This window comes from Pseudophryne corroboree, chromosome 7 (assembly GCF_028390025.1).
Source record: "Pseudophryne corroboree isolate aPseCor3 chromosome 7, aPseCor3.hap2, whole genome shotgun sequence".
In the NCBI taxonomy this organism is placed as follows: Eukaryota; Metazoa; Chordata; class Amphibia; order Anura; family Myobatrachidae; genus Pseudophryne; species Pseudophryne corroboree.
Window position 1 is genome coordinate 246,944,239 of NC_086450.1, and position 14,754 is coordinate 246,958,992.

A 14,754-nucleotide genomic window follows, 5' to 3' on the forward strand; every position below is an offset into this window, starting at 1 on the left:
CGCGTTTTTTCCAGAAACGCCAGCGTTTTTTCGCACACTCCCATAAAACGGCCAGTTTCCGCCCAGAAACACCCACTTCCTGTCAATCACACTACGATCAGCAGAACGATGAAAAATCCTCGTTATGCCGTGAGTAAAATACCTAACTTTTGTGTAAAATAACTAAGCGCATGCGCTCTGCGAACCTTACGCATGCGCAGTAAGCGACTAATCGCAGTATAGCGAAACCGGCAACGAGTGAACAACTCGGAATGAGGGCCGTTGTACGGGATCTGCTACCATCTGTTACCCATTTCCTGGGGCCTCTTACCAGTGATGAGGATGCTCCCATCTGCTGAGAACTCTCATCTGAGTGAATGAAGTATTTCTGACCCCATGTCGCCCTTTTGCTTTGTATAATGTTATAGCAAGTATCCCTATAGTGGAGCTGTCCTATCGTTTATACTCACACTAACGGAGATGCTTATCCCACCTCACGTCCTTTTTGCATTATACCTCCTAAAAAAGTGAAAGTCGCTAAATCTGCTTCTCAGGTTGCCTTCTTTAAACCGTTGTCACAACTGAGGGCTGGTGAAGGTAACTGGAAGCCTCAGTTGAAGGGGCTGACGGGTACTGGAATTTAGGAGGAGTGAGTGGACTCCTAGACATGCATTAGACAGTAGCAGTAAGTGCCCGAAGGCGTGACCACGACAACTGGAGTTATCGTTAAGGATGTTTATTAAATAAAAGTCATATAAGGTGCAACTAAACAATTAAAAGTCACAGGTGAGTATAATACAGCTGGTTAGGACCAGCAATCCGGAATGAGCATGAAAGTTCAGTACAACACTTGGGAACCCAGGTGAGGTATAACGTGAAGCTGAGAATGGCAAGTGAACTGTAAATAATACTGGGGTGCTCAGGTAAATTATAAATGAAGCTAGGGTTTGTAGATAGACTGTAGGCGAAGCTGGGGTTCACTGGAGAACTGTAGAAGAAGCTGGGGTTCGCTGGAGAACTGTAGAAGAAGCTGGGGTTCGCTGGAGAACTGTAGAAGAAGCTGGGGTTCGCTGGAGAACTGTAGAAGAAGCTGGGGTTCGCTGGAGAACTGTAGAAGAAGCTGGAGTTCGCTGGATAACTGTAGAAGAAGCTGGGGTTCGCTGGAGAACTGTAGAAGAAGCTGGGGTTCGCAGGAACACAGAGGGTAACTGGAGAGTGGCTACTGGAAAGCCGGAGCATAACCCTTTTGTTAGCACTGGGTGAGGGAGCAAGATGACAGGCTGCACCACAGGGCTTTAACACTGGAGAGCTGGAACAACACTGCAAGGGGAAATCACCGGGGAGTCAGGCTGAACTGCAGGAGAAGTCCACAGTGAACTGCACACTGTATTCACAGGATAGACAATGGAAGCACTGACAATCTACTGGGAGCTGGAACAGGATATTTATACCTGCTGCATAGCAGGGATTGGTCTGGCAATTATGACATGGCTCCAGCAGCACTGAGGATAGGTGAATGGGTATCATGTGTCAAAATCCAAGATGGCTGCGCCCATTAACAGAACCAGAAGGGGAACTAAGTACTGTGAAGCATGCGTACAAACAACAATGGCGGCGGAGACCGCAGCAGCCGGACTCCACGCGCCCAGACGCGCACAACGGCCACAGGGATGGAAGTGGCGGCCAGGGCCCACCGAGGATGCGCATCTAGCAGAGGACCACAGGCTCGGCAATGACGGCTTTGATGGGGCTGAGAGCGCCGCACCACCGTGAGTACATTTACTGAGGAGGCTGCTGATATCTGCGCTGTAGGCAGTAACCATAACCATAGTTAAAGCCCGACCCTGGCTCGCTGAGCCAGCCTCAGGAGACATCTGACAGTTAGAAAACGATGTCTCAGTACCCGGATTGTGACAGAAACCCCCCACCCCCACCCCCCACCCCCCTCCAGGAGTGGCCTCAGGACACTTCTTAGGTTTTTGTGGAAACCTGTAGTGGAATTTTTGGACCAACTTAGGAGCATACACGTCAGATGCATTCGTCCAGGAACGTTCCTCAGGACCATAGCCCTTCCAATCTATCAAATACTGGAGATGACCATATCTGATACGAGAATCCAGTATCTGGGCGACCTCGTACTCAACACCCCGTTGAGTCTGGACCTTGGGAGCAGAGGGTAACACGGAATGAAAACGATTCAAAATCACTGGTTTGAGGAAACATGGAACGTTTTAGGGACTTTCAAGAACGGAGGTAGTTGGAGTTTGTAAGCCACTGGGTTGACAACTTGCTCAATTAAGAAAGGGCCGATATAGTGGGGGCGAATTTCATACTTGGAACACTCAGTCGTAGATTCTTCGTGGATAGCCAAACACGGTCACCAACTTTTAGGGCAGGGATTGCCCTAAGCTTCTTATCTGCAAATCTCTTGTACATGGAGGATGCTTTTAAAAGGGCTGCACGAACAGTATTCCAGTTATTTGAAAACTGTCGAATTGTGATGTCAGCTGCAGGCACTGATGTTGCAGGAAGTGGCTGGAACTCAGGAACTTTTGGATGAAACCCATAATTGGTGAGGAATGGCATGGAGGAAGATAAAGAATGGTACTGATTATTATGACAGAATTCGGCCCACGGGAGAAGTTGAACCCAATCATCCTGGGAAGAGGATACATAGAGAAGGAGGAAGGCCTACAAGTCTTGATTAACCCTCTCAGTCTGCCCATTGGTTTGAGGATGATAGGCTGTAGAGAATTTCAGCTTGACTTGGAGCGCTTGACAGAGGCTTTGCCAGAACTTGGCCACAAACTGAACACCTCTATCGGAGATTATCTCCTCAGGGAGACCAAGTAATCTGAAGATCTCTTGAATAAAGACTTTTGCCAATTTGGGAGCTGACAGAAGACCGGTGAGAGGGATGAAATGAGCCATCTTGGTGAACCGGTCAACTACCACCCAGATGGTATTGAATTTATCGCACATATGGAGATCTGTGACGAAATCCATTGAGAGATGAGTCCACTGACAATGAGGAACAGACAAAGGGACCAGTTGCCCAGCAGGTGACTGGCGAGGTACTTTGTGTTGGGCACATTTTGGGCAGGAGGCCACAAATTCAGTAATGTCCTTCTTTAGGGTCGGCCACCAGTATGATCTGGAAACAAATTCTAAGGTCTTGCGTATGCCCGCGTGCCCAGCAAAGCGAGAGGAATGTGTCCAATGCAAGAGCTTCCTTCTGAGAGCCAGCTTCACAAAACTTTTCCCTGGCGGGGGCATAGAGTCCGTCCTCACTGCGGAGAATGTCACTGGATCAATGATATATGTTATGCACACCAGTGCCAGCAGGAAAGTACTGGTGTCAGAACTGTTATGCACTCCAGTGTCTGCAGGAATGTACTGGTGTTTGAACTGTTATGCAAAACAGATGGACTCACAGACAAACTGGGGGATATGACATAACGTACACAGAAGGTGATAGGGTAACAAAATACACACAAAGTGAACAGAGAAGCCCAGAGGCTAAGGAACTGGGTATCTCCCTTGTATTAGAACTGCTAAGATGGAAAAAGCAAGATGTTGTGTTTTAATACGTAAAGTACCCGAAATGCTGTTGCTAAGGGCAACAGCAAAACCCTAAAGGGTTACCAACGGGTGTGGCAGTAAACTCCTTGGTCAGAGATGGAATGATAGACACAAGGAGAATCTCCACAATCCTAATTCTCACTTGCAGTGCACAGGTTTTAGCTTACTGCCACTAAACTGACCCCTGACACCTAGCACAGTGAGACAGGATTAGACAGGCAAGTCTTAGAATACAGCCGCAAACTTGCTAAGTTCACAGAGTAGTAACAGAACCCCAGCAAGCTAAACGACTGACTCCAGTCTTACTGCTAGGTCTGGATTGGCAGAGTGTAATACCAAATTCCCAGGCCTATTTGCAGTAAGCAACAAACAAATACAAAGCTACACAGTACTGGCTAACGTTCATGAACTGACTAACCAACAAAGATTCAGCAGCATCTGCTTACCCTGAAAAGAGGCCTTATAAAGCAGGTGCTGTCCACGCCCCACTCAGACCTCACAGACTGTGAGCACAAAAACCAGCACCGGATCCCCTGCCGTGCACAGAGCCTATAACCACTGCACAGCAAAAGACCCGAACCGGAGTATCAGCTGCGCTCAGGTTACTCCACTAGCACTTGTCTCCCGGTTGCCATGACGACGTGGCAGCACAGGGCAGGAGACCCTAACAGTACCCCCCCTCTGACGAGGGGTCAAAGAACCCCTACCACCGGGTTTATCGGGGAACTGCGAGAAGAAAGAGCGTATCAGTCTGGGGGCATGAAGATCACAACTGCGCACCCACGACCGCTCCTCCGGGCCATACCCCTTCCAGTGCACCAAAAATGACAGCCGACCCCGAACCACCTTGGAGTCAAGAATCCTTTCAACAACAAACTCCCTCTGGCCACGTATCAGAAGAGGGGAAGGTCTTCCACTGGTAGAAGGATTACTAATCGCCCGTTTTAAAAGGGAACAATGAAATGTTTTATTGATACCCAAAGAACGGGGCAGATCTAACTGAAATGCCACCGGATTGATAACCCTGGTGATCTTATAAGGGCCGATGAACCGGGGCCCTAACTTATGAGATGGCTGTCTCAACTTCAAATTCTTGGTAGACAACCAGACGAAGTCTCCTAATTTGAAGCTGCAGGGTCTTTTCCACTTATCAAAAACCCTTTTGGTCACTAATGACACAGACACAAGGGCTTTCTTCACTTTCCGCCAAATACCTCTAAGGACCGAAACCACAGAGGAACCACCAGGCGTGGAGTCCAGGGGGTCAAAAGAATTGGCCTTAGGATGATGCCCATACACACAAAGGAAGGGAGAGATCCCTGTAGCAGAGTGAGCCGCGTTGTTATAGGCAAACTCCGCCATGGACAGATGAGCAACCCAGTCAGTCTGACACTTGGAGACATAACACCTGAGGAACTGCTCCAAGGACTGGTTCACCCTTTCAGTCTGCCCATTAGACTGCGGATGGTAGCCTGACGACAAGCTGACAGAAATCTGGAGATCGGAACAAAATGCCCTCCAGAATTTGGCCACAAACTGGGATCCGCGGTCAGAGACCACATCAAGTGGCAACCCGTGGAGACGCACAACATGCAGCATAAATAATTCAGACAGGCGTCTGGCTGATGGCAGCCCAACCAGTGGAACGAAGTGCGCCATCTTCGAAAACCTGTCAACGACAACCCAGATGGCTGTCATCCCCGAGGATTTGGGCAAGTCCACCACAAAATCCATTGAAATGTGGGTCCATGGCTTAGATGGGATAGAGAGTGGATGTAATGGGCCAACAGGAACCCCTCTAGGAGTCTTATTTCGGGCACAGATGTCACATGCCCGAACCCACTGATCCACATCCTTAGCCACCGAGGGCCACCACACCGCCCTAGATAGCAACTCCCGAGTTCTGGCAATACCCGGGTGACCTGCCGACTTCTTGGCATGGAATTCCAGGAACACTCGCTGTCTTAACCTAGGAGGCACAAACAAAAGACCTACCGGAAGGTCTGGAGGAGCCTGCTCCTGTGCTCTAAGGACTAATGATAAGAGGTCCTGGGTAATGCCCACTTTAATACATGATGGGGAAACAATGGGCAACGGCTCCTCTGTGGTCTCCTGGATTGGAGCAAAACTCCGCGAGAGCGCATCAGCCTTGATGTTTTTTGACCCAGGGCGATATGTTATCAAAAAATTAAAGCGAGCAAAAAACAAAGCCCATCGTGCCTGCCTGGCATTGAGACGCTTCGCTGACTCTAAATATGCCAGATTCTTATGGTCAGTGAGAATTGAGACCACAAACTTAGCCCCCTCAAGCCAGTGTCTCCACTCCTCGAGTGCATCCTTAATAGCCAACAATTCCCGGTTACCCACGTCATAATTCATCTCGGCAGGCGAAAATTTACGGGAAAAGTAAGCACAGGGATGAAGGCGATTATCAGACACTCCCATCTGAGAAAGCACTGCCCCAATACCCATCTCAGAGGCATCCACCTCCACCACAAAAGGACGCTCTGGATCTGGGTGTCGCAGCACCTTGGCCGAAACAAATGCCCTTTTGAGACGGGCAAAAGCCGCTTTAGCCTCACAAGACCAGTGAGCAACATCCGCCCCTTTCTTAGTGAGTGCCACCAAGGGCGCCACTATAGACGAAAATCCAGCGATAAATCGTCTATAAAAATTCGCAAAGCCCAGGAAACGCTGAAGCGCCTTCAAACTAGTGGGCTGCACCCAATCCAGGACTGCCTGTACCTTGGAACCCTCCATTTGGAAACCTTCTGGGGAGATAATATATCCTAGAAATGCGATTTGCTGAACTTCAAATTCGCACTTCTCCAGCTTCGCCCCAAGCCGGTGGTCTCTGAGTTTCTGGAGGACTAAGCGTACATGCTTCCGATGTTCCTCCAGGGAATGGGAGAAGATTAGGATGTCATCTAAGTATACAACTAAGAATCTATCCAAATATTCCCTGAGCACATCATTCATGAAATCCTGGAAGACTGCCGGGGCATTACAGAGCCCAAAAGGCATCACCAAATATTCATAATGCCCTGAGTGGGTATTAAAGGCAGTCTTCCATTCATCCCCCTCTCTTATTCGGATTAGATTGTACGCACCGCGTAGGTCAATCTTAGAAAAAATGGTGGCAGTACGAAGCTGGTCAAACAAGACCGAAATGAGAGGCAGTGGGTATGAGTTTTTAATCGTGATACGGTTCAATTCCCTGAAGTCGATGCAGGGTCGCAACGAACCGTCCTTTTTACCCACGAAGAAGAACCCCGACCCAACTGGAGACTGTGAAGGTCTGATAAATCCCTTAGCCAAGTTCTCCTGAATGTACTCTGCCATAGCCTGAGTCTCAGGACGTGACAGGGAGTACAACCTGCTCTTGGGAAGCTTAGCATTTGGCAACAAATCAATGGCACAGTCATAGGGGCGATGGGGAGGTAGTACCTCTGCAACTTTTTTGGAGAACACGTCCGCAAAATCTGCATAACACCCTGGCAATCCTGGCAAACTTAGCTGCGAGAGCCTGACTGGAAGGCTCAAGCAACTCCTGAAACAATCAGTACCCCAACTAAGAATCTCCCCAGAGACCCAGTCAAATTGAGGATTGTGGGCCCTTAACCAGGGTAACCCCAACACCAATGGGGCAAAAGTACAGACAGTCACATAAAAGGACAATTTTTCAGAGTGTGTGGCTCCAATAAACAAAGAAATCTGGCTAGTGCAAGAGGTAATTTTACCTTGGGATAATGGTTCCCCGTTTAACCCACAAATCTCAATCTCCGATGCCAAGGGTACTAAGGGAACAGAGTGTTTCAGGGCGAATTGGCGGTCCATAAAAACCCCGTCGGCCCCACTGTCCACAAAGGCCTCAGTCTTGACAGTTTGACCGAGGATCTTCAAGGTCACCGGAATGATAAAAGTCTTCTAGGGAAATTCTGACTTCTGGCCTGACAGGATATTTCCCATCACCCTCAGGCCCTGTAGTTTTCCGGCTTTTCTGGGCATGATACTACCACATGACCTTTATTCCCACAGTACAAACACAACCCCTGCTGTCTCCTCCGCGTCTTCTCACGCGAGGAGAGGCGGGTAGCCCCAATCTGCATAGGCTCCTCAGAAAATTCCTCAGAGTCTGAGGTTCCCTTGGGAAGGAAGGAAATCTCAGTCTCCCTTTCAAGCCTACGCTCTCTCAGCCGTCTATCCACCCGGATGGATAACTGCATGAACTGATCCAAGCTATCAGGCAAGGGATATTGTACCAGTTGGTCCTTTATCTGGTTAGAAAGACCTCTTCGGTACTGGTGTCTCAGGGCTGGGTCATTCCACTGGGTATCATGGGCCAACCTCCGAAACTCCGTACAGTAAACCTCAACTGGCCTTCGCCCTTGCTTAAGGATCGAAATCTGAGCCTCGGCTGAGGCCGTCTTGTCAGGGTCATCATACAACATGCCCAGTGCCGTAAAAAAAGCATCAACACTTTTAAGCGACGGACAGTCAGGCTGCAACCCATATGCCCAGACCTGTGGGTCTCCTTGTAGCAAGGAAATCACTATGCCCACCCGCTGAATCTCCGACCCAGAAGACTGAGGCCTAAGCCGGAAGTATAGCTTGCAGCTCTCCTTGAAACAAAAGAACTGCGAGCGATCTCCAGAAAAACGATCCAGGAGATTTACTTTCGGCTCCTTAACCCCTGCAGGTGCTGCTGCTGCGGGAGCTCCGCCAGCAGCCTGGGAGGTGTGCATTTTAATGGACAAATCATTAAATTGTCGAGTCAGGACCTGCACCTGATCGACCACCTGTTGCAACATATTTTGAGGGGTATGCTCCATATTCCCACAAAATTTCAACAGGAGTATTAGGCTGCTGAATATGTTATGCACACCAGTGCCAGCAGGAAAGTACTGGTGTCAGAACTGTTATGCACTCCAGTGTCTGCAGGAATGTACTGGTGTTTGAACTGTTATGCAAAACAGATGGACTCACAGACAAACTGGGGAATATGACATAACGTACACAGAAGGTGATAGGGTAACAAAATACACACAAAGTGAACAGAGAAGCCCAGAGGCTAAGGAACTGGGTATCTCCCTTGTATTAGAACTGCTAAGATGGAAAAAGCAAGATGTTGTGTTTTAATACGTAGAGTACCCGAAATGCTGTTGCTAAGGGCAACAGCAAAACCCTAAAGGGTTACCAACGGGTGTGGCAGTAAACTCCTTGGTCAGAGATGGAATGATAGACACAAGGAGAATCTCCACAATCCTAATTCTCACTTGCAGTGCACAGGTTTTAGCTTACTGCCACTAAACTGACCCCTGACACCTAGCACAGTGAGACAGGATTAGACAGGCAAGTCTTAGAATACAGCCGCAAACTTGCTAAGTTCACAGAGTAGTAACAGAACCCCAGCAAGCTAAACGACTGACTCCAGTCTTACTGCTAGGTCTGGATTGGCAGAGTGTAATACCAAATTCCCAGGCCTATTTGCAGTAAGCAACAAACAAATACAAAGCTACACAGTACTGGCTAACGTTCATGAACTGACTAACCAACAAAGATTCAGCAGCATCTGCTTACCCTGAAAAGAGGCCTTATAAAGCAGGTGCTGTCCACGCCCCACTCAGACCTCACAGACTGTGAGCACAAAAACCAGCACCGGATCCCCTGCCGTGCACAGAGCCTATAACCACTGCACAGCAAAAGACCCGAACCGGAGTATCAGCTGCGCTCAGGTTACTCCACTAGCACTTGTCTCCCGGTTGCCATGACGACGTGGCAGCACAGGGCAGGAGACCCTAACAATATAATGCTTGTCAGTAGACTCAGGCTCATTTTCTTGCTCCTAGGAGCGGCAAAGGGCATCGGCCTTATGATTTTATGACCCTGGACAAAACTGCAACTTGAAATCAAATCTGGAAAAGAAAAGTGCCCACCTGGCTTGGCGAGGGTTAAGACATTGATCGCCTTTTAGATACAGGAGGTTTTTGTGATCCGTCATAATAGTAATGGGATGATAATCTCCCTCCAACAGGTACCTCCACTCTTCCAAAGCGAGCTTGATCGCCAAAAGTTCTTGATCGCCGATGGCGTAGTTACGCTCTGCAGGAGAGAACTTTCTTGAGAAGAAGCCACAGGGATGTAGATGACCATTGTTAGCTCTTTGAGACAGTACTGCGCCCACTCCAACCGAAGAGGCATCCACTTCAAGGATGAAGGGCGAGCTGGTATCTGGCTGTTTCAAAACCGGAGCAGTGATGAATCTTTGTTTTAAAAAATTAAATGCTTGGGAAGCTTCCTCTGGCCATTTGGAAGGATTGGCACCCTTTTTGGTAAGAGTCGTGATAGGCGCTACAATAGTGGAAAAGTCTCTAATAAATTTCCTGTAGTAATTGGCAAACCCTAGGAACCTTTGGATGCCTTTGAGGTTTACAGGAATCGGCCAATCTTGGATCGCTTGAAGTTTCTCGGGGTCCATCTCCAGACCGGAACCGTGTCACGTCTAGCAAAGTTTGAGGATCCGGCAGCTGAGACTTGCCCGAGGAGGTAGATGGCTGTGGGTGAACAAAATGAGGGGGTTGGATATAGTTCCTTCGCATGAGACACGGAGCAATGAAGAATGTAGGTGGGGTTAAAAGTCAATGAATAGTATTTATTATGTACAGGGCTGAGGTAGAGAACTGTGGCTGGAGCACGATGGTAAAAGAACGTAGTTGCGGATAAAGAACTACGGGTTGTGGCTTGAAAGACGAGGTTGTGAATAATGAACTGCGGAACTGTGGATGGTGGTTAAAAGATGTGGCTGGAGACAAGGACTGTGGACTGTGGTTTGGAGGATGAGGCTGAAGATAACAATCTGCAGGTTGTGGTCGGTGGTACAAAGACGTGGCTGGTGAAGTAGATCTGTGGAGTGTGGCTTGAAAGACGAGACAGAAGACCCAGGGCCGACTGTGCCCAAAGAGTCTTACTGGACCGGGTTTTCCAGGAGCGCTTTCACAGGCAGTAGCAGGTTAGGAATGGCAGGACTGCAGCAGCAACAGAGAACCGACCAAGCAGGAGCAGGAGTAACCAGAATACGACAAGGATCCTGGGAGCACAGGCTAAAGCACCTACAACAGGGTTGTAACTTGAAGCACTGGCATCCCTGTCCTAAACCTGCCCCCTTTTATAGGGAGAGCTTCCCCTGGATTGGCTGGAAGAAACAGAAAACAGGAACTATGCATAAAACTTGGTCTCCAACATGGCGGCGCCCAATAATTCAGACCTTTCTGCAAAGCCACATTGCTCACTGCCTCTGGTCTCCTAGCAATGGCTCAGCAAGAGCGACCCATTGTAGCGGCATCCCACCGCCACGAGCGGACCCCCTCAAAGCCGCCAACGCTGCCCACGGACCCGGCGCAGCAGCCCACCTCCGCCGCTGCCCACACACCACCAGAGAAGCCAGCCCCGCAGCCCCAGCGTAACGGTAAGACTCCGGACGCTGACAAATCGGATACAATATACCCCAGGAACGGAATGGATTTAACTTCAGACGCACTTTTCCAGTTTGCAATATAGATGATTGGTACGGAGACGGGACAAGACCTCTTTCACCCAGAACCGATGTTCCTCCAAATCATTCGCGAAGATAAGGATATCATGGAGATAAACCATAACGTGACAAAAAAGGATGTCTCTGAAGATTTGGTTCACGAAGTGTTGGAATACCGCTGGAGCATTGCTGAGTCCGAAAGGCATGATGAGATACTCGTAATGTCCATCACGGGTGTTAAAAGCGGTCTTCCACTCGTCACCCTTTTCGGATACAGATGAGATTATAAGCACCCCTCAGATCTAACTTTGTGAAGATAGTGGCTCCACTTACTCGGTCAAACAGCTCGGTGATAAGCAGCAGAGAGTATCGATTATTCACTGTGATGTCATTCAGACCCCGGTAGTCAATACAAGGCCGCAGGCCACCATCTTTCTTCTTCACGAAGAAGAAGCTTGCGCCAGCTGGAGAAGACGAAGGCCGGATGAATCCTTTAGCCAGATTTTCCTTGATATACTCCTCCATGGAGTGGGTCTCAGGCAACGACAATGGATACGTGCGTCCATGAGGAGGAGTTTTCCCTGGAATGAGATCGATAGGACAATCCCATTCTCTATGAGGAGGAAGAATAGCGGCAGAAGACTTGCTGAATACATCAGTGAAATCCTGATATGGAGAAGGGGCAACATCAGGAGACATAGAGGAGGACTTGCAAACTGGAAGCACTTTCTGTAGACATGTCTTGGAACAGGAAGGACCCCATGCCAGGATATGGGTCATCTTCCAATCGACGTGGGGATTATGCAGGCGAAGCCATGGGAGGCCTAGAACCACAGGATGAGTGGCCCTTGGGATTACCAGGAAGGAAATCAACTCGGTGTGCAGGACCCCTACCTTCAGATGGATAAGTAGGGTCTTGGAGGTAATCACCTCATCAGGAATCCTACTGCCGTCCACGGCAGTTAAAGAAATTGGAGATAAAAGTCTCTCAGTGGGTAGAGACCACTGCTTAACGAACCTTTCAGTAATAAAGTTTCCGGCTGCTCCACAATCCAATAAGGCAATAAGATTCTTGGTACGCTGAGCCACTTTAAAAGAAACTGAGAGGTTGCAGTCGCTTGAAGGCGGAGATGCATACATTACTCCTAGCCGACCCTCTCCTTGGCGGGCTAGGATTTGGAGTTTCCCGGACGCTTGGAACAGGCGTTAATGAGGTGGGAAGGTGCAGCACAGTACAGGCACAGGCGATTGGACAAATGTTTTTTGCGCTCTGCTGGAGACAATCTTGAATGACCTATCTGCATAGGTTCATCTTTAGACGGAGATGGCTGATGAGGAGGAGGAGCAGACGAATTCTTATGAACTGTTGATCTGCCTCGCTCCATAGCCCTTTCGCAGAACCATAGGTCAACTTTAGTGCAGAGCGATATAAGCTCATTCAGTTTCGAGGGCAAGTCTCTAGTGGCGAGTTCATCTTTAATACGTTCAGACAAACCTTGCCAGAATGCTGCATAGAAGGCTTCCTCATTCCAGGAGACTTCGGATGCCAACGTCTGAAATTGTACTATATACTGGCCGACAGTTCTTGTCCCCTGACGCAGCTGAAGGATCTCAAAAGAAGCTGACGACACTCGACCTGGCTCATCAAAAATTCGTCTGTATGTTGCCACAAAGTCAGAGTAGGATGACAGCAGGGTATCTGATCTTTCCCAAAGGGGCGATGCCCAGTTGAGGGCGGAACCACTGAGTAGGAAGATGATATACGCCACTTTAGTGCAGTCCGTAGGAAAACTGCTGGGCTGCAACTCAAAGTGGATCTCGCACTGGTTTAGGGAACCCCTGCAGGCTTTCGGGGATCCATCATATTTGGCAGGTGTCGGCAAGTGGAGACGTGGAGGAGAATTGAGTATGGTGGGTGGGGGATACCACCGGAGCTACTACTGTCGGCATACTGGACGCCCCTGACCCACGGAGGGTAGCTTGAATTTCATCCAGTCGGGAGGAGAGGTCCTGGAGACATCGGATAACATGGCCCTGTGCAGCTTCCTGATGTTCGAGACGGGCTGCCAGTTCTTGCATGGGCCTAGTCCCTTGGACTTGGTCTCCGACTGGATCCATTAGGTCAGTGCTTACTGTCACAACTGAGGGCTGGTGAAGGTAACTGGAAGCCTCAGTTGAAGGGGCTGACGGGTACCGGAATTTAGGAGGAGTGAGTGGACTCCTAGACATGCGTTAGACAGTAGCAGTAAGTGCCCGAAGGCGTGACCACGACAACTGGAGTTATCTTTAAGGATGTTTATTGAATAAAAGTCATATAAGGTGCAACAAAACAATTAAAAGTCACAGGTGAGTATAATACAGCTGGTTAGGACCAGCAATCCGGAATGAGCATGAAAGTTCAGTACAACACTTGGGAACCCAGGTGAGGTATAATGTGAAGCTGAAAATGGAAGGTGAACTGTAAATAATACTGGGGTGCTCAGGTAAATTATAAATGAAGCTAGGGTTTGTAGATAGACTGTAGGCGAAGCTGGGGTTCACAGGAGAACTGTAAGCGAAGCTGGGGTTCGCAGGAGAACTGTAGAAGAAGCTGGGGTTCGCTGGAGAACTGTACAAGAAGCTGGGGTTCGCTGGAGAACTGTAGAAGAAGTTGGGGTTTGCAGAAACACAGAGGGTAACTGGAGAGTGGCTACTGGAAAGCCGGAGCATAACCCTTTTGTTAGCACTGGGTGCGGGAGCAAGATGACAGGCTGCACCACAGGGCTTAAACACTGGAGAGCAGGAACAACACCGCAAGGGGAAATCACCGGGGAGTCAGGCTGAACTGCAGGAGTAGTCCACAGTGAACTGCACACTGTATTCACAGGATAGACAATGGAAGCACTGACAATCTTCTGGGAGCTGGAACAGGATATTTTTACCTGCTGCATAGGAGGGATTGGTCTGGCAATTATGACATGGCTCCAGCAGCACTGAGGATAGGTGAATGGGTATCATGTGTCAAAATCCAAAATGCCTGCGCCCATTAACAGAACCAGAAGGGAAACTAAGTACTGTGAAGCATGAGTACAAACAAAAATGGCGGCGGAGACCACAGCAGCCGGACTCCATGCGCCCAGACGCGCACAGTGGCCACAGGGATGGAAGTGGTGGCCGGGGCCCACCGAGGACACGCATCCAGCAGAGAACCACAGGCGCGACAATGACGGCCACGACGGGGCTGAGAGCGCCGCACCACCGTGAGTACATTTACTGAGGAGGCCGCTGATACCAGCACTGTATGCAGTAACCATAACCATAGTTAAAGCCCGGCCCTGGCTCGCTGAGCCAGCCTCAAGAGACATCTGACAGGTAGAAAACAATGTCTCAGTACCCGAATCGTGATAACCGTCACCTAAACCCTCTAAACCACAGGAGGCGACTGCTCCCTCCTCCAGAGGACTTTCCCCTGCTTCAGCTTCTGGTGGTGGTCCCTCCTCCCCGGGCCAGGTCCTTGTCAAGCCAAGCGAGTTGGATGACAGTGATGCGCTCACAGTTGGATCTATGAAGGCTCTGCTGTCGTCCTTTAAAGATGAAGTAGCTGCAGAATTTGGAGCCTCCCTTCACACGTGTCAGCAGTCCATAGACGACTTGGGTGGTCGGACCGACCACCTTGAGACAAA